The 24,886-nt window shown below is 39.1% G+C and overlaps 1 protein-coding gene across 1 annotated transcript in view; it reads left to right on the forward strand.

The window, feature by feature from the left end:
* The first annotated feature begins 5,334 nt into the window (after positions 1 to 5,334).
* The window catches only part of snx19a (sorting nexin 19a), a 112,999-nt gene continuing 93,447 nt past the window's right edge, over positions 5,335 to 24,886 (forward strand). Inside the window, exons 1-2 of the mRNA XM_057820680.1 lie at positions 5,335 to 5,555; positions 8,885 to 8,945. The gene's annotated coding sequence lies outside the window, so the exon portion shown is untranslated. The remainder of the gene's footprint in view (positions 5,556 to 8,884; positions 8,946 to 24,886) is intronic.

Here is a 24,886-nt window from a genome sequence, read left to right on the forward strand (position 1 = left end):
AACTAAAGTGCAATCACATTCGTAAATGAATAGTCTCTGGTTTTTGAAATGTAAATAAACCAATGTATTGTGATAAAACAACAAAATTGCAATAACTGAATTAACTATCAAAGTGAAGTCTAACTGTAACTGTAGTCTTGAAACAAATCTGAATAAGGAAAAACATTGCAATAAAATAATGCAAACTGGTTAAACTAGTAGCTGAGATCTGTCATGACAGAACATCGCTTCAATGATATCTGGTGCCATCTAGCGTCTTGAATGGGGAGAGTAGCTGAGATTTGTCACGACAAAACATCGCTTCAATGATATCTGGTGTCATCTAGCGTCGTGAATGGGTATAATGTCTAGACCGCGAATATAAGACGACCCCCTCTTTTTCAATCCTATTTCAATGAAAAAACACCGTCTTATATTCGTGCCAATACGGTAATAATAATAATAATAATAATAATGGGTTATTGTACAGTATCATTATAACAACAGTCAATATAGATGTACTGTGTTGCATTTACTTGAGTAACTTTTTGAGAAAAATGTACTTCTAAGAGTAGTTTGACTAAGCTATACTTTTTACTTGAGTAGATTTGTGAAAAAAACACTACTCTTACTCCACTACTTGGGCTACACGTTAAATTTTTCGTCTTTATTCTACATATTAGATTTTTTTTTTTTTTTTGCCAGCAATTCCATGAGTAAAGACGTGCTTGCTGTATTACCGGGGCAGCTCTACCGATTTCACCAATGAGACGTTGCGACAATAATCACATGATGTCATTATTACCAACCAGACGCAAGCTTGTCGTTCTGTCTTCGCGCCAGCCTGTTCAAATCTTGTGCTGTCTTTAAAGCACCGGAAAAAAACAATTATTTGATATAGAGCACAGCCCTCAACATGACTGGAAAGCGCAGATTTTAACCTCTTTCCCAGTTTTTATTTGGCACTGATTGACCTTAGAAGTTCGGAGGTATGATCCTTTTAATTTCAAAATTATTAATTATAAAGGAACTCTTCATTATTCAAACTAGGAACTATTTTCTCCACCAGAGGGCAGTCATGCCCTTTGGACGAATAATGCTTCATTTATGTTTTTTTTTTTTTTTTCTCTCGTTGGATTTCAATGATTTTATTTTATTTTTTTAATTTCTTTGGCTTAATGTGGTTATGTAATGGGTTATTGTATTGTGTCATTAAACAACAGTCCATATAGATAACTTTGTGCTCAGAAAAAAAATACATTGTTTTAAAAAAATAAAAAAATCCAGCAAAAATATAAGCGGATGTTACTCATTACTTATGTTTTTCTTTTCACCAAATACTTTTTTACTTCCTTACTTCCTTATTTACTTACTTACTTACTTTATTTTTTGGACAATTACTTTTACTCTTACTTGAGTAATATTTTTTTTAAAGTAACGCTACTCTTACTTGAGTAGAATTTTTGGCCACTCTACCAACCTCTGCTTCTGGGTACTGGACAGTTAGTCGTAGTATGGTGAGTTTCTACGTGCAGATGTGCAGCCCAAGGAGTGGTATGGTGATGAAAGACTGTTTCCACTTAAACTCTTCGCTCTCTGTCTCAAGGCCACCGGGTTCGATCAAGGTGGGGAGGGATGAATGGAAGAGGGGGGTTGTTGCTTTCCTTGGGCCAGAAAGAAGCAGGGGCCCACTGTACGGGGCAGTAGTTTGAAGTGTGAGTGAGTGAGCAAGCACTAACAGTTGATGTCAAACTATCGCAGTTGCAAGTACAGTATCTTTATCATGCTGTACATTAGATTCTTTTGTGGAATTGAAACATGAAGTATTTTAATTCTCTGTGCTGAAATTAGCTGTGTGGCTTAAAAAATGGGGTACAATGTCTACAGATGATGCTATATTATATATGGCGGAAAACACTCAGGTGACTTGAAGTTCTGCTCTGAGACCTCCTATTTGACCAAATTTCAAAATTGTCCTATATGCATTTGTAATACATCATTGGAAAGCTTAAAATCTCTATTTTCTGGGGGAATAAAATTTTGAACAGGAGGGCATTTAAAAAAAAATAAAAAAAAATTAAACAGCAAAACCCTAACTGGAGGCGAGAGCAAGCGAGAGCAGAATTAAAGACGCCGTGATTTTAACGAGATATTATCGCGTACTTACCTCGTTTCGATCCAAAAACTCCATGTAGCATGTATCATCGAGTGTCAAGACACAGATGTGAATGGCCACAGCCGGATTTTGGGGGGATTTTATGGGTGAAACATGGTAATATAACAAGGGTCGCAATGCAGAAATCGCAGACATCAAGGTGTGGTCGAGATGTTCTTTTTCATATATTTACCCTTTTAAACATTTTTTTTTTTTTTTTTTAATTTTTCTTTGTTTGGATCAATTATTCATCATCTAATTTATTGGGGAAAATGCGACAGTAACAAAAAAAAAATACACTTAATCAATCGTTATGAGGTAGATATCCGTGACTTTCTTACAGATGCCATATTTTTCATTGTGAAATAATTTGTTTCTAAGTTTAAAATATGTCAGTGAATAATTTTTTTAAAGTCGTTTTTTTTAAGCAAAATATTAGACATCAGTTAATGATTCTAAGATAAAAATGACAGACATTTTGATTAATAAAATAATTACCTTCTTTGTATGGCTTGTTTGATACAAAAGCGGTTGCGCGACGTCTGTAAACGTGGGTTTCCAGGGTAAGGCAGACAAATTAAAAATAGTTTGGGAACTTAATGCATCATGAATCTGCTATGGCAGCATATAGATATTGTTCTATCAAACACAACAGTTCTTTTGGCTCAAAATAGAGCAGTTTATTTTAAAAAGGAGTGCAAGAGCAGAAACTGCTTTTTCAGTCTTGCCCGTGTTTTGTGCCATATACTGTATATGAATTATATACATGGCGGAAAACACTGAGGTGACTTGAAGTTCCGCTCTGAGGCCCCCAATTTGTCCAAATTTCAAAATTTTCCTATATGCATGTGTGATACATCATTGGAAAGCTTTAAATCTCAATTTCTGGGGAAAGAAAATTTTTGAACAGGAGGGCATTTAAAAAAAACCCTAACTGGAGGCGAGAGCACGCGAGAGCAGAATTAAAGACGCGACGATTTTAACGAGATATTATCACCTTCTTACCTTGTTTCGATCCCAAAACTCCATGTAGCATGTATCACCGAGTGTCAAGACACAGCTGTGAATGGCCACAGTTGGATTTAAAAAATTTTTTTTTTTTTTTTATGGGTGAAACAATTTTTCTTTGTTTGGATTGATTATTTATCATCTAACATATCGGGGAAAATGTGACAGTAACAAAAAAAATACAATGAAGCGATAATTATGTGGTAGATATCCGTGACTTTTTTACAGACGCCAAATTTTTCATTGTGACGTCATTTGTTTAAAAGTTTAAAATATGCGAGTGAATAATTTTTTTAAGTCGTTCTTTTTTTTTTTTTTAACTAAATATTAGACAACAATTAATGATTCAAAGCTAAAAATGATAAACATTTTGAATGATAAATATATTTACATACCTTCTTTTTATGGCTAGGTTGAAACAAAAGCTCTTGCGCGACGTCTGTAAACGGGGGATTCCAGGGTAGAACGGACAAATTAAAAATTGTTCATGGGCTTAATGTGCCATGAATCTGCTATGGCAGCATATCGACATATTGTTCTATCAAACACAACAGTTGTTTTGGCTTAAAATACAGCAGTTTCTTTTAAAGAGGAGTGCAAGAGCAGAAACTGCTTTTTCAGTCTTGTCTGTGTTTTCCGCCATATACATTAACCTTAAGAAATACATTTATTTTGGAAATATATGAAGTATTTCATAAATATTAACACTCTTGCAAGTGTTGTTGTAAGATAGAAATGACATGTATGCACATGAGCACATAGGCAATATCTCTGCTGTCACTGATCTAAGCCGCAAATGTTGCCCGTCACAAGAACCCTGTCTACAGAACTCCCTCTTCTCTCTATTTGTACTGCTCTCCTACCATCATGTCTGCCTCATGAGCTGTCGCCGCTTATTTATAGCTATTAATAGTACTACAGTTTATGCGCATCGCTTCCAGCCTCCAGCTATACGTTACCTCGACGACTCTTCGAATTTTCACGTTTTGGCTCCTTTGCGCTCTCCTTTCATTTCTCAGTGCTGTTCCCTTAGTTCCCCGGCATGTTCCCGCCCTCCTTTTCTCCACACATGCTGTAATAGGCACTCACTCTCACACACAGAGGGAGCGAGAGACAGGAACAGAATACAGGACTTGCCGACCGGGGAAGGATTTTGATCATTTCGTTTAGTTTTGAAATGAAAAAGGAGCGGTTTGTAAGACAAATGTATGCTTGGCTGTTTTTCCCTTTTGTCTATGGTGGTATTTCTATCTGCTCTTGTTCTCATTGTCCCGCCCCTCTTTTCCCTCTTTTAATCAATCTTTTGCTGCATATATTAGGCCGCGTGAGTGATTTCAGCTCTTAAAGGTTATTTATTCCTCTTGCCCTTCTCGTCTTCAGCTGTATTGATGCTCTGTGTAAAAGGCAGACTGGTGAGGCTCCCTAGTTTCTCTACTTTGAAGGTCTGATCTTGTAGTCCATGACAGGGAAGGGAAGAAACGATAAAGGTGTGATATCGCAAGATGGATAGGAAGTGTGAGACATTCAGCGAGAGCAGAAACACTGTTGTATTGTCACATGGAGAGGAAAGGAGGAGCGACAGAAAGCAAAAAGCAATAGACATGTTTTTCTTGGTATTCCTCACTTTGCCATTATTTTCCTCATCTGTGTATACCATGACAAGGAATTCGGTTTCTGGCATAAAGCTGTGATTTAGAGAAAAGCTTCAAGTGGGGCCACGTGTAGTGGAGTGGATGGTTTGCCCGTCTTTCTGGTTCCATTTGCTTCGGCTGTCAACTTAGTCGCAGGCATACAAAAGACTTTCATTTCTTGACTCCTTGCTGCCTCATTTGGCCTTGCTCTTATTCATTACTTGTCACGCATTCGCAATAGCCGCACGGGGTCACTCATCTATTCTTTGTTCCCTTTTGCTTGCGTAGGAATTCTTTAGTTTGATAGTGATGTTAAAAAAGTTGCTTTAATCGTTTGTAGTTGATGTTGATAGTTCAAATTTCCTTTTCTTATCATCATCATTCTCCCATAGATTGTGATCATTAGTCATTCTTTTTTAGTTCCTTAAAGTCTAAACATGTCATGACCTATTTGATTTTCACCTGATTTACCCCTATTTCCCGCTGTCTCCCTCTCGCTCTCGCTGGCTGCACATGCACATGGTACAGTCCTGCATGTCTGAGCAGCAGACGGCTAGACAGCAGCAATCTGCTGTCGCAGCTTCATGTGCTAGTCTCATCCAAGCCGTGCTACCTAAAATGGCCTTTTCTCTCTGGCTCGCATTGCTCGCATTGCTCGTCTACGCTAAATGCCTGTCCTTCCATTTTGTCAGGCCACGTCCTCTTCCTTCCTGGGCCAGGATCGACCGGTAGAGGGAAACTGACAGATGACCGTGTCAGCCATCGAAACGACATGCAGCCGGGTGAGTTGTCGTCCGTCCTTCCTCGCTCTTCGTCAGTCTCACATACAATTCTGTCTGTCATATAAATAAGCGCTTCCCCTAAGAATGTGAGAGTTGCATTACTGTACAAGTGCAGCTCTGAGGGCAGAGCAGCTTTGCAATTTTGGGATACATTGCTCAAACGCAGTAACTGATGAGAAACCCTGTCCGTCCCCAGAAGAGAGGAACGTTTTTGACGAGGTAGACTCGGGTGTTCATTTTTATCCGTGCTGCGGATGCCTTCATCACCTGCGGGGACGCGTGCTTGCTTGTGTTTTATCATAGATTACTTACCAACCTGAGCTTCACTCGATCTAAGACTCGACAACGACAAAGAAGCACCAATATGCAGAACCAAAGCCATTCTCATGAATGTCATATGATAAGCGACATCTGTCTGGGTGTGTATCGCTTTCAGCAGTGACTGCAGTAAGTCTCAAAAACAGCGTCTTTTTCTCTGCTCGCGACTTAGAGCCTGCATTATTATCCTACATATTACATTACAAATAAACAGAAAACATGTACTGTGGCTAATGCAGACTTACTGAGGTAATGTGGCAATAGGGAGTGAAGCAAAGCACAAAGCCACAGAGAGATGAAAGTGCCATTGTCTGCTCCAGTCACAGCTAATTGGTCATCCGAGAGATTAACGTATACCCAAGTTGCATAACTGTAGCTAGATACAAGCAATCTGTACCTCTCTCATTCCCTGAGACCCTAACTTGTGACGTTTTGCTGTGATGTGCACGGGTTGGGTTCTTGGGAGCTGCGAGGGGCACTCACACATCTCTTCATCGTAAAACAAACCCCGATGAAAACGTCCACTAAGATGGCGGAAAGACAAAGCGCAACAAAGAGGGGACGGCGGCATCGACGGGCGGTGATGACAGAGATCATTAATTTGAGACGGCCACACGGCGCGAGATCGAAGCGGGCCAAATGGAAGAATTGGGTTTCATTCAGGTTATCGAGGGGTTTAGACCCAGAGGCGAGCACAGCGTGTGGGGTGCTGGCTGGAGGAGAGGGCGGGGGGATGGATAGAGGAATGTGGCTATGAAGGGCACGTGACTAAGATGGAGGGATGTCCACACGGACTGGGGTGATATGGCAAAAGCTGCCTGCCACATTCATGGGCACGAACAATTAGGAATTTGTGAGGAACATTTCTAATAGTGAATGTGCAGCAAGCCAAGAGCCCCCGAAAACAATTCATAAGCAGGTGGTTACCACACCCATTATGTCTAATATTAGGATTTTTAAATTGGAAGAACTAAAACGAAATGGGTTTTCTATTTTCCTGGCTTTATGCTTCATTTTGAGAGCAGCACAAAGTACTGTTGAGAGCGTGAAACTTAAAGCTCGGTACATGTGTGTTTGACCTCATGAAAATCAACATACAGTGGATCATCAGCCAGTATTGCATGTCATCGACAAAACATGTGCATGTATTCTGTGGTGTGCCAAGGCATTTGGATTTGGATTCAGTGAAACGGTGTGATATGTAAATGGCCTATACGTCATTTTGTACAAGAGTCACATTTCAGTTTTGTAGCTGAAGGCATGGCTTGTTGGGGATTGTCGTCTCAGCGCTCAGTTCTCCTTCAACTATTGCCATGTGTGTTGAAATGTGTCTGGAGCCAAATGTCTGTTTCTATAATTGGTCTGCCATCTCAGTATTTTCATTTCCTGCTCCCCTATTATCAGCTCTCGCAATTTTGTTTTCTACTATTTATGTGTAAGTCGCAATCATTCTATAACAAGCAATATTTTTACAGCAGTGGTTTGGATCATTTATTGGTGTGAATGTGATGGAATGATGATGACGATGCAGTGACGATAGCTCTGGTTTCATTTTAACTTTTGAGTCCTCTCTTGTCCTGTGGTCATTGAAGAATGCATGTTACACAACAACTGATAAGTACAGTGCTGGCCAAAAGTATTGGCACCCCTGCAATTCTGTCAGATAATGGTCAATTTCTGCCAGAAAATGATTGCAGTTACAAATGCTTTGGTAGTAATTTCTTCATTTATTTTGCTTGAAATTAAAAAACACAAAAGAAAATGGAGGGAAAAAAATCATTACCATTTTACACAAAACTCCAAAAATCGGCCGGACGAAAGTATTGACACACTCAGCCTAATACTTGGTAGCGCAACCTCTAGACAAAATAACTCTATGTTGATGCCTTTTCCCAAAAAGCTCTACTTTTGTCTCATCTGACTGGAGAACATTCTTCCAAAATGTTTTTTGGCTTTCTCAGGTAAGCTCTGGTAAACTCTAGCCTGGAAGTGGGGTCTTCCTGGGTATCCTACCATAGCAGGGGTGGGCAAACCGGTCCTCGAGGGCCGCAGTGGGTCCTGGTCTTTGTTCCAACTGATTCAGCACAGACAGCTTAACCAATGAGGTTTCAGTGGAAACAAGAAGCACCTGACTGCAATCAACTGATTGCACTTATAAGAAACCAGATTGGTGAAAGGCTGTCCTCATGATGGGTATGAACAAAAACCCGCACCCACTGTGGCCCTTTGTAGAATAGTTTGCCCACCCCTGTACCATAGAGTCCTTTTTCATTCAGACTCCGACAGATAGTACGGGTTGACACTGTTGTACCCTCGGACTGCAGGATAGCTTGAACTTGTTTGGATGTTAGATGAGGTTCGTTATCCACCATCCGCACAATGTTTTGTTGAAATCTCACGTCAATTTTTCTTTTCCGTTCACATCCAGCGAGGTTAGCCACAGTTGATGACATTGCGCATGGTAGACACAGGAACATTCAAGTCTTTGGAGATGGACTTGTAGCCTTGAGATTGCCCATGCTTCCTCACAATTTTGCTTGTCAAGTCCTCAGACAGTTCTTTGGTCTTTCTTCTTGTCTCCATGCTCAATGTGGTACACACAAGGACACAGGACAGAGGTTGAATCAACTTTAATCCATTTTAGCTGACTGCAAGTGTGATTTATTTATTGCCACCACACGTGATGTGCCACAGGTACGTAAAAGGTGCTGTTAATTACACATATTAGAGAAGCGTCACATGATATTTCAAAGGGTGCCAATACTTTTGTCCGGACCATTTTTGGAGTTTTGTGTAAAATGACAATGATTTTTTTTTTCCCCATTCTCTTCTGCATTTTTTTCATTGCAAGCAAAATAAATGAAGATATTACCACCAAAGCATTTGTAATTGCAGTCATTTTCTGGGAGAAATTGAGCATTATCTGACAGAATTGCAGGGGTGCCAATTCTCTATAGGCCAGCACTGTATACACAAAGTCAACTAACCATTTTGGGTGTTTAATTCTACAGATTCTTTTCAGTTCACTGCAAGGATGTGACCATAAGGAACAATCCAGAATGAACCAGACAGGTAAGTGGTCACACAGTAACAAATAAAGCAAAAGCATATACAGTGAATTTAAGAAAAACTGAGAGTGCAGATTCAATTGGGCCCTGTAACCTTTCATCTCATAATCCCAACATTTAAATCACCTTTTCCATTTCCAAACACAACTGCAACTTTGATAATAACCAGTTTCTTTTTTGTTGAGTTATATTGAGCTCAAAAATATTGACAAACACACACAGAACTAAATACATAACCTCTGCCTCTGTAAGTTTTACCTACTGGCAGAGGTAAAAACTCTAGTAATGAACCGGAGCGCCTTCCAATGTGTTTGTTGTATCTGTTCCTTTTGGCGGGTTGTAAATGGAATCAATTTTAGTGTTCTGAAATAATGTGTAATGACAATATACGGTATGTCTATTCTATTCTATTCTATTCTATTCTATTCTATTCTATTCTATTCTATTCTATTGTGTGGAAAAAGGCACAATTAAAACTAATGTTGGCCTTATTTGTTATAGTTCTGAACAAATTCTTGTCATCAAATGATTAGATGGGACCATTTACACCAACCCTCACTTAATGCAACACTAAGTAACTTCTCAGTTTTGGTCGATTTTTCGCGATACCGCTGGACGAAACCGGTAGTGTTTTGCCTTGAGGAAGACTGTGTTTCCCATGAGGACCAGCGCACACCTGAATAGTGTCGTAAAATCATGATCTCCCAGTTGCCTGCAGATGGATTAAACGACATTTCTGTTTCCAGCGGCTGTGTGAAGGATAAATAGTAATAAGGTAATGAAACCAGTTGTGGCTAAACAATAGCATATGACGGTTAGCAACCGTGTGGTTTAGTGTGGCTAATCCCCCAACTCCACCTGAACTCGTCAGCGTTGACAAGTTCGGTTGAGGCGTGGGGGGGAGCAGCGAGTGAAAGCCAGGCCAGTGTTTATTCTTGAGTATCCCCTTTTTTTTCCCTCCTCGGACAAAACATTTTGCCTCTTTTGTTGATAATGAACGAGGAAAGGGGGAAGTGACGTATCCCATAATGCAGTTAGCACATTTGTAGTTTTTTTTTTTTTTGTGTGTGGCAGGTTTCCTGCCACCCTCCTCAAAGTTAATTCGTGCCGGTGAAATCGATACAGCCCCCCTCAAGATATAAAAGAGGTGTCATTCAACTCGTTGTCAGTCGATATATCATCGCAAGTGCTATGAAAACATTTTATAAAGGTTGAAGAGTTACCTAGTGTTGCTTTAGTAGTTATTTTTACACATTAAAATGATTTGCATTTATTCCAACATGTGATTTCAACCCATTTGAAGAATGTCAAAATAAAGATTCCTAAAGAAGAAACAATCAATTTAATACTTTAAATGAATACTCACCAAGTATTAGTAAGTCATAGTCATTTTTTTATGTTCAGTATAAATCCTCCTTACCTAAATAAATGATCACTGAAATGAAGTTGCTTGACGGAAGGAGAGACACCTGGGGTCGGGGTGGACATTCGTAGATGGTGGAAGGTATAAGTTCTCTTGAAATTGTTACTTGATATGGTCTGAAGTGTGAGTTCTTGAGAAGACTTAGTAATCGGGGTCAAGGGAGCGGTGAAGGTCAGCCAGCCGTGTGGGCTTGGTTCTTGATTTGCCTTTTGTATCTTGATGTTGGTCTGGGGATGGTAACCCAAGGAGAGGTGTTGCAAATATCTTTCCACACCTGGAATATGAACTGAAGACTGGACACGATGTCAATGTGTATGCGGCAGTTTCAAGACCAGAAGGTGGGCTATAGAGGACAGACTTGGAGAAACAGTCAATAATGGTAACAATCACAGTATTCAAATTCTGACAGATGTAGGTCGAAGACTTAATCCACCACAATTAAGCCTGTTGCAATATGCAATAATTCCATTTATCGCACGATAAATAAAAATGAAGGTGATAATTTTTCAGCTGCGATTTATCGCCTCGTGTGCACCTGCGTGCGCGCCTACGGCTGACGTGCTGTTAAAAAATCGGCTTCCTTGTTACCAACTACGCAAAATGCATTTTAGTTCTGTTTTTAGTTTAGTGTAGTTTAAGTTTAGTGCAGGTGGAGAAAAAAAAGAAAAGGTGACGCTTACCATTGAAATGAAGATGTGAATGATAGCAAAAAATAAGCATGGTGTGTGCATCCACGAAATGGGTCGTAGAATGCCGATCTCGGCCGGCGGTCCCCCTCCGTTCGCCAGTCTTTATAAGTTAAGGTGACAGTTCTTATTGTGGTAACATCACCTAAGAAATCATTTATTCCATCAACTCGCCGAGTGTCCACTGCTGTTGACGCCAGGATCGAAACAGTAAAATAGCGCTCTCCTGCTCACCATCAGCCCCGCGGTGCGTTCAGGTACTGCAAAAAAAGTCCGCCACATTAGAAGCCAATTCGTTACATTATTATAGGTACTGTATAGTATTATTGTTATTATTGCAATGATTATAGTATTGTTATTCAGATTTTTATTCATATTTTATTTGTTTAGCTCTTTGTAATTGCTATTTGCAATAGTAACAGCAGTATTTATTAAGGATGTAGTGTGGCTTTTTGGGCTGTGGAACGAATTATTGGAATTATAATGTATTCTTATGGGAAAATTCTGCTCGACATACGACCATTTCTACTTACAAACAAGCTCCTGGAACGAATTAACTTCGTATCCAGAGGTACCACTGTATTACACATGGAATGCCATAGCAGAAGCTATGAGGGGAAATGTTTTCATTTGCCTAGATGCTTAAATTATTAAGTGAAATTTAATTTTTCTTAAAAAACACATTTTATTTCTTCTGTATTTCTGTGCAGTATTAATATTGTTGTCTTTTACTTAAAAGAGGCATGGTCTATTGTTTTAGTTGTGATTTCCTAAAAAGTATTTTTGAATTTAAGAGTAAACATTTATTGCATTTAAATGGGTGTACGTGATCTATTAATATATACTGTATTCTCACAGTGTTATTGTAACTTTTTTTTCCCCTTTTTTTTTTTTTTTAATTGTGGGGCTGCAATAATATCGCATATCGCAATAATTTATGAAATAAATTATCGCACACTAAAAGTTGTTATCGCGACAGGCCTAACCACAATGTGAGAGTAAGTAAATATACGAGGGGAAGGGAGGCCTTTCTCAGGCACAGATTGATGCCGTCCTAAACTCTCAGGTGTCCCGGGTCATACCAGGCCATCATAAAAGCTGAAGAAAGTGGTGTGTTCTGTCAACTTTTAGAGGAGTATCCCCACTTGGAGCAAGCAACAGAGGAAATAAGCAGCTGATTTGTAGACCCGCTTTCTAGATTCGGTTTATCCTACTGGCCCTCCTTGACTATGGACTGATCTGCTGCTGGCGTGTAGGAAAATGACTGCTCCGGAAGCCACCCCGCCCAGCCTGAAAATAAGTGCTCACAACAAGATAGGTCAATCCAGGAGGAGATCCGGCCAAAATGAACTAAGAGAGGAGGTTCAAATAGGAACACTGCATATATTTTATAATACAGTGCTGTTTAAAGAAAAAAAAAATGCTGCACTTTGGGGATTTGGAATTGATTAGAAGGCATTTGAATTTTTAATGAGGAATATTGATTACATATACATAAAAATGAATTTCTGAGGCTAGATCTGGAATTCTAAAGTTAAACTCAGGGCTATTTGAGGTAACCTTTGTTCTAGATTTGTATAATAAGATGGAGATATCGCATGTAGATTCTTTGTTTTTACTGTTTCACTCAGAGGGAACTTATAAATATTCATGACATGAGTAAATGTGTTACATGAGGTTACAACATACGAGCTAGCGTGTTGGCGTCAGCGCTCCGGCGTCCCTCCAGCTACATCGTCTATCATCCGTGTTAAGGCGCCGTCCTGAGATGCCCTCAGATGGTTCAGTCCTTCTCTTCCGCTTGTGTCTTCGGCTCGTGGCTGCAGCAACAGAAGTAGAAGCAGGTGTTGCTACCTTATGTGCACCCCTCCTCTCACATTCCCTCCTTCCTGTTCTCTTATCACTGCAGTGTTGCAGCTGTCTGGGAGGCAGCGATTCTATTGTTTGGCACAAAGTGATGTTCTAGGTGAAGGGGCCGTGGGGGCGCCACCGGGTACACCCCGCCCTGTGGAATGGACAAGCTCCAAATCACTGTGTTACTTGGCATCTGGGTGCCATCAGCAGCTTTTTGTCTGCCCTCGCTGGACATGGCTCACTAGTTTTCCTGCTGCAGACCGCCGCCATCTTGTTAGTGCCTGTGCCACCGGTCTGCTCGCCGCCGCTCAAACAAAATCACAAACCTAGCGTCTAGCGTTTGCTCGTTCTCTCAACTCACAAGTTTATTTTTGATGAATCTTGACTATGGCATTTAGCAAATAATGTCTTTTATGCATTTCACATACTGTAGGAAAAGCCATTTAGGTTATACAGTTTAACTGCTTAGCAACATCTAGTCAAGTCTAGTCTTATCAAATCACTAAAATAACTAATGCTCATTTCAATAAAAATGTATTTTCCTTTATTCAGGTATTCTACATGTGCATCAGAGTGGGAATTAAGGGTTTCATATAAATACAGTATTATTCTAATCTTTGTACAATTTTTTTTTTTATTGAATATAAAAATATTCCATTTTTTACTCACTTTTGTACCAGGTCATTTTTATAATACAATCCATATTGTATTGTTTTCTATCACCAGCTAGATGTTTATCTATGCCTGTTAAATAAGGTTTGTAGTTTGTTTTTATTCAATGACAATTTTTATCAACAGAGTGATACATAAATAAGGGGAAATAAATCCATTATTGTAATAACCATTCAGTGATGAGACAAAGTATTGTTGAGTTGATTCTCACAGATGGCATGACAAGGAGCAGTTTTCACATGAAATGTAGAAAGATTTCCGCCTCCCAATAACGAAAACCAGATGTTGGAGTTATGCATAGGAAGTCCATTTTCTACACTTGCTACTGCTTATGACAGTGATGCGCACAGGCACCAGTGCTGGTGGTTACTGTATAATCAAATTTAACAAAGACCCTCTCTCAGATTACTGCTTGTTTAAAAGCAGCACAGGACTTTCATGAAAAAAGGAACAGTCCGTTAAAGAAGGAGCAAGTTGCTCATAAATTCCTAATAATACGCTTTACATAAAGTTGTGTTTCTTTTAACCTACCATAATTTTCGGACTGTAAGCCGCTACTTTTTCCCCTAATTTTAAACCTTTTTGTTAATATATATGGGTTAATCGGTAACACTTTATTCGACAAACTACTTTAGACATGTGAAAGTTTTAAAACTGTTTCATCAATTAAAGACAGATTCAAGTCAAGATTTTACCGATTAGATAAAAGGTTACTTAGGTTCATTAGGAAGGTTCACTACAACAGAGCCTTTCTCAGAAGTCTACTGCTTTAAGATGGCGGCTGTATACCAACGCCGGCAAGTGTATCATTTCGCATCTAATTCATATACATGTGATATCTAGCGTAGCATCTTGTGGGCGTAGTTTGTAGGCTGTCGGCTACAGTCAGGTATTATTGGAGCCGCCTAGCATCGCGTTTGCAACGGCGTCACAACTCCTGTTTTCCCACTCTTCTTTCTCCATGTCTCTGACTTTTCTCGCGTCATTCAACCAACGTAGTAACGCATAGTAATGCACATTGTCTCGTTGCCGAAACAGTGATAAAATCCGAATGGAGAAAACGTAATGCAGGAAAAACGTACAGATTTTGAACGTACGGTGTACACATTTAAAAATCAGTGCTCACTTGTACAAATTACGTCGAAACCGTACAACTTGACAGGTATGCACTAACTCCCTTTATGTGCAGCTCAGATCTTTTACAGCCATTCAAAAACAAGATAATTTGCCAGATGACACTAAAAGACATCTGTTATAAGCATTCAATAATGCTCATGACAGTGTCATGTCATAATTATGATTGTCATATGACAGTCTTATTGCACCACTGTCAAATAAAGTGTTACCAAATACCATAACTAGCAATTAATGAAACACCAGGATAGTAACTGAAAAAATAATTAGCACAGAACATGAATTTTGATTGTTATTTATATCTGTAGTGCTGCAATGCATGCGAGGAGGCATGTTGGGCGACAAATATGTTGACAGCAGGTGGCAACAGAGATTGAATCTGTCCCCCAACGGAGCAGTGATGGCCAAATGAAACTTCTTGAAGCAAGCTTTTGAACCAATGATGCCGCTGTCGAATAAAGTGTTAACGGTTAATATCTTTTGGGGTAAATCCAGGGGTGAAAGTGGCTTGGATTTCTTGCGGGAACTCCCCGACGTGAAGGTCGCCAGAATTTTATATTATTTTTATTTATTTATTTATTTTTTTCATTTTTTGGGGAGGAGGTCAAACCTCTTAAAGTACCGAAATGCAAAGAAAACATTTATAGCACAGTTATAACGCATACAAAAACTGATTTTCATTCAAAATTGTATTTTTTTTCAATGGTTCGCAAAATAAAAGTTAACAAAAACAGCAATAACCCCAACCTCTGTCTCCTAATTTTTATTTTCCCTCATTTCCTCACATACTAAATGCCAAATCTCAATTTTAAAGAAGTTAATATATACATTTCCTTCGCTGCTGCCCCCTCACTCTGGAACTCACTCCCAAAACCCATCAGGAACTGGGACTCATTACAAAACCTCAAATCACTCCTAAAAACCCACCTGTTCAAACTAGCTTTTCCCACCTCTTAATTCTGTTTATGTGTTATGTTATGTAAAGCGTCTTTGAGTGTCCAAAAAAGCGCTATACAAGTTTGATGTATTATTATTATTTACTTTTTTTTTTAATGATAAAGATATACGTAACATACATTCAGAAAAATAAGTACTGTATATGTACTGTACATATATATGTGTATATATATATATATATATATATATATATATATATATATATATATATATATATATATATATATATATATATATATACAGTGGGGAGAACAAGTATTTGATACACTGCCAATGGGTTTTCCTATTGACTGTGTATCACATACTTGTTCTCCCCACTGTATATATATATATATATATATATATATAATATATATATATATATGTATATGTATATATACCGTAATTTCCCGAATATAAGGCGCACCCGTGTATAATGCGCACCCCAAATTTACTTGTAAAATCTAGGGAAAATTATTGTACCCGTTTATAACGCGCACCCTAATTTTAGCACCAATAAATAGAAGAATACAAGAAAACAGAGCTCGTGTACAGATACAGAGATGTAATTTTACTGACTGGTGAAACACAGCACAAGCATAGCACATTGGTAGTTCAAAATATTACCGTAAACTGACAATATTTACGGTAATAATATGATTAGACAACTTCTCCAACTTACCAGAATCTAGGAGAAAACAAAACAGATGTGACTTTTCTTTTAAAGGCTGCTGTATAACTTGCTTGTTTCCTCATGATGAATAAATGTTTCTTCCATGGATTGATACGGTAAAATGAAAGTGAGAACGTAAGTCGGAAATCCGTGAGAGCTCATCGCTGTCAACACGACAGTAACAAAAGGAACTATTGTTATTTGGGTTTGAGTTTCCCGAGGGACCGATATAGTTGACGGACACAGGAAGTGTGTGTCCTTACATTTGTTATGGTCCGAATTGCGGAGCTGCAATAAACGTCGACTCAGATGAGTTCAAGAAACTAAATTCTGTGCTTTATGAAGAGTGAAAAAAGCAGAATTTAACACAGACGAAATCATTCGGCCGATTAGAGTGAAGTATTACCGAAACAAAATGGTGACGTCACGTACCGTAATGGTCGGCAACGAGTCGCCGCATACGTTTCTTCAACACAACGTGGCCGTGTCAATGAAAAAAAATCGGTTCATATATATATATATATATATATATATATATATATATATATATATATATATATATATATATATATATATATATATATATATGTAATACATATATATTTCTGTCTCCATCCATGTACCCGTTTATAATGCGCACCATGAGTTTACAAGTTGATTTTGGGGAAAAAAAGTGCGCGTTATAGTCGGGAAATTACGGTATATATATATATATATATATATATATCTTGAAGATCGCACAAATATTGACCTTTTTAAATCATAAGGAAATGAATAAGTAGCCTAACATACGTAAATGAACAAATATAAGTCCAAAGTGGACATTGACAGCTAAGATGTTCTGAACTTCCCCATCGGAGTAAATAAAACTAAATATGATAAATAAGCCTCCTCAACTCTTTCGTTGCTCTTAAAGATTTGATCCATTTTATGTTGCATTGCCCTTTTTTGTCGCATCAATTCAACAAGCTTTTTTTTTTTTTTTTTTTTGCTGTTCCAGAAAACATGCACATTTGAACCAATCAGAGCTAACCGTCTCTGCTGATCACATGCCAGTATGTCAGTCAATTGAACGGATAAATGAGTCCAGGCATTTTGCTTTGCTGCGTCCATTCGCACATTGACGTGACTCATCATCGACAGACTCAGATAACTGCAGCAGCTGGGGAAACCTCCATGCCGTCCATGGAATAAAATTAATAATAAATATTGGTGGAAACGGATTACGCTACACAAGCACTTTATTATGCTTGTTGTTAACACTTGTGTATGTAAATCTGATGTTGGTAGATTTTATTCTTCTTGGAGCTGAAATGCATGTGTGGCAGCTTAGCTTTAAAATTTTTTTTTTTTATATACATAGCGTTTTGACAGTTGCTGTCATATTTTTGGAATTAAAGCACCGTGTACCGGAACAGCATTCCGGCCCTGAATCTTATACCGGAACTGCGTTCTGGTCCTGAATCTTATACCGGAACTGCGTTCCTGACCGTTCTTTCACCACTGGGTAAATATACCATAATACAGTAAGGACAGCTGTGGCTTATAGTCCAGTGCGGCTTATCTATGAACAAATGCAGTTTCGTGTCAAATTTGGTGGGTGGCAGCTTATAGTCAGGTGCGCCTTGTAAACTGAAAATGAAGGTAATCAGCTATTGAGAGGTAAAATACGTAAAATATATCAGCCTTAATACAAGTTACTAATAAATAAACAGTTTATATATGAACATATTGATGATTGCCTTCAAACATCACAATGATATGATAGCTGGTAACGGATAAATCTATATTCCAGTACCGCGCATGTACTCTACAAAGAAGCTGGTGTTCTCCTGCTACTGCTGCCCCTTTCCTTCATTTCACTCTCCCAGTTTTTTTCCTCCTCATCTTACATACACCGCCAGCCTGTCTCTGTGTCACACGCACACGCACGCAAACACACACACATATGACTTTTGTTTGGAGTCAGACAGCATTGAGAGGAGATCCTGTGGCCTTTCTGAGAAGAATGTTAATATGGCCGCGCTGGTCTCTCTGGGGACGGAGCGAATGGACTCTGGCTGCTAATGCACTGTCACACTAACCCAGCATGCACACAGACACACACTCACATTTTAGCTGTAGCAGCAGCAAACTAAACAGTGGTACTGTCAGTTAACAGTACACTAAATTAATGGGGGAGTTTACCATTTTTAAAAACACAAATACTCTTCGTCATATTTTTAATTAGTAGGTCATACTTCGCAACGTACAAGCTGTAGGAGTGGGAACCTCTTGGTACCTCACGATACGATTTGCGATACAAAGCTCACGATAACGATGATCTGACGATATAGCGATACAACGATTTTCGATGAATTGGTTAGGAAATCATTCTAGGATATTCTACAAAAAACGAATAAACAGAAAAACAAGCTTCTGCTGTGAATTGGATTGAGTTTATCACTAGTAGATGTCCAATCTACTAGACTAGTACTCTAATGTTCATTCGCTGCCACCCCTCCCACTTCAAATGGATTGAACGTCTGGCCGTCAGTGGCAGCCACTGCTAGGCAATAAGTAATTTTGGGGCATTTAAGGTCATTTACCTGTTGATTTTCAGTTACTTCCTGTTGATTTTGGGGTATGTTATGGGTCGCGTGCTGTTTATTTTGCGTTACAAAACAGGAAGTGACCTGTAAATGCCCCGAATATCGGACTGAATGACTGTGAATGCTCTGGTTTTGAATGAACGAACGTTCCCAGTCTAAATGGATTGGGCGTTGAGCACCGTCAATGGCAGCCTTTTTTTTCTTCTTTTTTTTTGGAAATTGACACCTTTTTAAAACGATATCTCGATTCTTGACAGGAGCATATCGATAACCTTTTGGGATACAAAGTATCACGATATATTACCATTTCGATATTTTGTCACACCCCTAACAAGGTGTCATTCATTAGTAGCACTACTGTATTCAACCACTAAGTAGTCAACCACAAATTGTGCAAGCTCTCCCACTTGAAAATATTAGAGAGGCCTGTAATTGTCAACATGGATAAACCTCAACCATGAGAGACAGAATGTGGGAAAAAAAAAAACCAGAAAATCACTTTGTTTGATATTTAAAGAATTAATTTGCAAATCATGGTGGAAAATAAGTATTTGGTCAATACCAAAAGTTCATCTCAATACTTTGTTATGTACCCTTTGTTGGCAATAACGGAGGCCAAACATTTTTTGTAACTCTTCACAAGCTTTTCACACACTGTTGCTGGTATTTTGGCCGATTCCTCCATGCAGATCTCCTCGAGTGCACTGATGTTTTGGGGCTGTCATTGGGCAACACGGACTTTCAACTCCCTCCACAGATTTTCAATGGGGTTGAGATCTGGAGACTGGCTAGGCCACTCCAGGACCTTGAAATGCTTTTTACGAAGCCACTCCTTTGTTGCCCTGACTGTGTGTTTGGGATCATTGTCATGCTGAAAGACCCGGCCACGTCTCATCTTCAATGCCCTTGCTGATGGAAAGAGATTTTCGCTCAAAATCTCTCGACACATGGCCCCATTTATTCTTTCCTTTACACAGATCAGTCGTCCTGGTCCCTTTGCAGAAAAAAACAGCCCCAAAGCATGATGGTTCCACCCCCTTGCTTCACAAACCCCCATGCTTCACAGTGGGTATGGGGTTCTTCGGATGCAATTCAGTATTTTTTGTCCTCCAAACACGAGAACCTGTGTTTCTACCAAAAAGTTCTATTTTGGTTTCATCTGACCATAACACATTCTTCCAGTCCTCTTCTGGAACATCCAAATGCTCTCTAGCGAACCGCAGACGAGCCTGGACGTGTACTTTCTTCAGCAGGGGGACACATCTGGCAGTGCAGGATTTGAGTCCCTGGCGGCGAATTGTGTTACTGATAGTAGCCTCTGTTACTGTGGTTCCAGCTCTCTGTAGGTCATTCACTAGGTCCCCCCGTGTGGTTCTGGGATTTTTGCTCACCGTTCTTGTTATCATTTTGACGCCACGGGATGAGATCTTGCATGGAGCCCCAGATCGTGGGAGATTATCAGTGGTCTTGTATGTCTTCCATTTTCTAATAATTGCTCCCACAGTTGATTTCTTTACACCAAGCGTTTTACCTATTGCAGATTCAGTCTTCCCAGTCTGGTGCATGTCTACAATTTTGTCTCTGGTGTCCTTCGACAGCTCTTTGGTCTTGGCTATAGTGGAGTTTGGAGTGTGACTGACTGAGATGTGGACAGGTGTCGTCTATACCGATAATGAGTTAAAACAGGTGCCATTAATAGAGGTAACGAGTGGCGCCTTGTTAGACCTCGTTAGAAGAAGTTAGACCTCTTTGACAGCCAGAAATCTAGCTTGTTTGTAGGTGACCAAATACTTATTTTCCACTCTAATTTGGAAATAAATTTTAAAAAATCAAACAATGTGATTTTCTGTTTTTTTCCCCCACATTCTGTCTCTCATGGTTGAGGTTTACCCACGTTGACAATTACAGGCCTCTCTCATCTTTTCAAGTTGGAGAACTTGCACAATTGGTGGTTGACTAAATACTTATTTGCCCTACTGTATCTTGTGTACTTGACACGAATGATTGGAGAGGAAGGCGGTGACAGGTCTCACTGCCCTTCTCTCCCTGGCCAAATTCATGTTATCTGCACGTACTTCCTTGTATCATTTGCGAGCCAGCCTTCCACTGAGCCAACTGGGTAGAGTACGAAAATATGGTCTTTTTCAAACAAGTCGCTTGTCTGTGGTAACAAAGTAAAGGGCGAGCAGGAGAAGCAGCCTTGACAAATGTTTTGTTCTTTCACTGTTAACTGTTACATTTCCTCTCATGTCAAAGTCTGTCATTGGTGAAATACTTCCGGATCTAACTGTACAGCGTCCCCTTTTATTGACTAATCTGCCTGGAGATGTCCCGCAACTTTTTCAGCTAAAGCTAAACCATAACAAATGTGTTCTGACAATCTTTGTTGCTGTAATAAACCTCTGCGTTTACACTCCTTCAATAAAACTATTATCCTGGTCCTCTTAATAATGCAATTCAAACAAACGTGTTGAAATGATGGCATTCAATTTCATCTTTGGTTTCAAAATTGGGCAAATATATCCCGCGAACGCTTGTGGTAAAAATGCATTATGATCCCACGAAACAAAGGCTGAGTTTTTATTGTCCCTTGGCTTTATACATCCATACAGTACAGTATAAAACCTCTTATATAGTGTCTTTCACTATCGCAAAGTCTCTCACACTCATTCACGCTGTCTCATTCTGTATTCCTGCTGTAAAAAGAGAAAATCCTCCACAATGACCCCCCCTTATTACCCCCTGTCAACCTTAGTCCTTTCTTAATAAAGGTAAAGTATGATAATAGCCTCCAGGTTGCCATAGAAATGAGACAGGGCCTCTGTATGCGATTGTGAACTTGAAGGGAAACCCATTTCTCCACTCCCCCCACGGGCCCACCGGGCTTTGCTTGCATCTTTACACCCTTTTCCCCTTACTAAGCAGTTAGTCCTTCGTCGGGGCTTGCTTTCACCTTCGCCTGTTTGACGATGGAATGAAATGTAAAAGACTGCGGTAGAATTTCAATCCCCTGTGTTTATTTGCACATCACAGAAACACTGAGAGTGCGGTCAGTAGCCGAATCCTCAGAGGTGGTCAGTTGCTGATTTACTTTGAAAGCCAACACAAAGGTAACAGTACTAAAGAAGAGGCTCGGGATGAGGAGGGATTCGACATTTAGGGGGCGATTAAGCTAAATCCGCTCTAAATGGAGGGTTTTCATCGCAGATGGCAACTCAAAAGTGATTTCATATTTGTGCTTTTGTAAACATACAGGTTCTAAAACATTGTTCTAACCTCACACGTCCATCCTGGGGTTAGCGTTACCTTTTATTATCTTGGATATTACATTGCCAGCTAGTGCAGTGGTACCTCGACATACGAATTTAATACGTTCCTGGAAATGGAATGTCGAGAGGGATTTCAATATTAGAATACATTATCATTCAATCGATTGCTTCCACAGCCTCAAAACCTATGCTAAATCCTTGATAAATGCTGCAGGCACAATTACAAATAGCAACTACACATAGCAAAACAAATAAGTTTCAAATAAATCGGGAATAAAAAAAGTGTTTTTATCGTCACCTTGAGCTGGTGAACGGAGGTCGGAGGAGACTGCGGGTGTGGAGGTACCATAGAGTTTTTCAACCATTGTGCCATGGCACACTAGTGTGCCGTGAAAGATCATCAGGTGTTCCGCAAGAAATTATCCTATATTGCTTTAAAAAAAAAAAAAAACATTTGTCAATTCAACGGGCCGAGTTGTAGTTGGAAGGAAGGATTAGATAGAAAGTTGAAGTCGTGTCCAGATGAACGAAGTGTTGCTCATGTCGCGTTCAATAACTGCTCGGATTTCTAGCCATCAGCAACCTTGCTGTCCGCGACAATGTGAACCACAGCACGTCTACTCTACATCATTTGATTAGACTCGTCTACAGTCAATATGTACAAAAGTGTCCTTTCCATTTTATCCATAAGTGACGACCGTCAATTCTCCCCGTGTTTTATTCCAACACATTGTCGAGAATAGCAAAATGGCTTACGGCTAGAAATCCGAGCAGTACTTGAACGCGACACGAGCAGCTATCCTAAATGTCATCTCCAAACGAAACACCCGTCACTTCAAAACTAGTCGATGGACTAATTTGTTCGCCTACGTGAAAACACAAAGAAACAGGCAATTTTTTTGAGAAAAATTACACTGGTAAATGAGAACGCCCTCAAAGCCAGTAACCCTGTGTTGCTAAATAAAAAAAAGTCCCACACTGTGGCAGAGACCTTAAAACTACCTGCCTGCAAAGCTATTATCAGTGAAATGGTCGTCCCTGATGCGGTTAAAGACATTGCTAAAATCCCCGTCTGATAATTCTGAACTTTTCAAGCCTAACTGCAATAAAAAAAAATAATAACAGAGAGAGACTGAGGGCTGTTGACGATCATTCCTGCTAGGATATCGGCTTTGTGTTCATCAATAGTAAACAGGCTCAAGTTTCACACTGAGTAAGTATAAATATTGAGAAATTATTTTAAAAGTAAAGATACTGTACATAAAGTAATTTTGGAACATTTTTGGTTTTTGGTGTGCCGTGAGATTTTTTCCAATGTAAAAATGTGCCGTGACTCAGAAAAGGTTGAAAAACACTGCCATAGAGGAAGATACGGTAGCCGTGTTCTGTGTAATTCTAATGCGTTAAATTAGACACATGTAAATAATAAGAAATTTTAAAAAGCGTTTTAATTGTCATCATAACTTACTGGCGAACGGAGGTCGGAGGAGACACCGGGTGTGTAGGTACAGGAAGGGGCTGTGTTGTGAGTAGGCAAATTTAACAAATTAACATAACAAATTTTAGTAGGCGATATATTGTCTCATAATTATTGCCAATATCCGATATTATTGTGTTTTTTTTTTTCAACCTATGTAACCACAAATATAGTGACAATACATCCTAATAAATTTCTGATTCAAATGCAATAAATTGTTATTCTTAAATAAAACACAAAGATTACTTAAATAAAACACAAAAATTATTAAAAATTTTAAATATTAAAAAAAAAAAACACACACAATGCATCATTTAAATGGTGTTATACTTATATAGCGCTTTTCCACCTTTCAAGGCGCTCAAAGCGCTTTACACTATCTCGCCATTCACCTACTGGTGACACAGCACCAGGAGCAACGTGGGGTTCAGTATCTTGCTCAAGGATACTTAGGCGAGTTCATCAGGGCAAAGAATCGAACCCACAACCTCTGGGTTGGGGGGGACAACTACTCTACCACTGAGCCACGCCACCCCGCTAGTTAAGTGCAGAATATGAAATAGGTGAGAAACGCAATGTCATTTTTTGTTGTCCACCAATTAGAGCCCATTAAAAGTGTTAATTTTATCCAAAATGACTGTCATCTTGTCCTTGCAAAGAATGCATGCAACAAATTTGAAGCCAATTTATTATCATTTATTACATCATATTATCATTGCCAATCAGATTTTTCATAAAGGGTGTCATTTTAAATTGATTCTTAGTGTAGAATCTGAAGTATATGCGATTGCTTCCAGAAATCTGAACATGATGTGCTTTTATTTTGAAATGTCCACAGGAAGTACGTTTGCTAAGCCACTAACCGTAAGCTTCACACTTAGTAAAAAGAAACAAAAACAAAGTGCACTTCACTTTCGTCATGCATGTGGTATCAGTAATAGATTTTTTTCTTTTATTCACATTACTTGGATATTCTTTAATCCAGCAAGTATTCATTTTTGAAGTGTCACCTTTTAACCGCAATTTTGCGTTGTGGAGAAGACTGGCAATGTTTTATAGTAGGCTAAAGTGGTTAGTACATTGTCTTTTTTTCCCATTACCCTCAATGTAGCAATGCTAACGTTTTACATTGTTAAATATAGAAGTGTTTCCTTATTTTGTATGTCTGAACTGTGTCTATGGCCAATAAACATCTGTGAAAGCTACTGGAGTCTCATATGCAATCAACAT

The sequence above is a fragment of the Corythoichthys intestinalis genome, chromosome 18 (assembly GCF_030265065.1).
Source record: "Corythoichthys intestinalis isolate RoL2023-P3 chromosome 18, ASM3026506v1, whole genome shotgun sequence".
In the NCBI taxonomy this organism is placed as follows: domain Eukaryota; kingdom Metazoa; phylum Chordata; class Actinopteri; order Syngnathiformes; family Syngnathidae; genus Corythoichthys; species Corythoichthys intestinalis.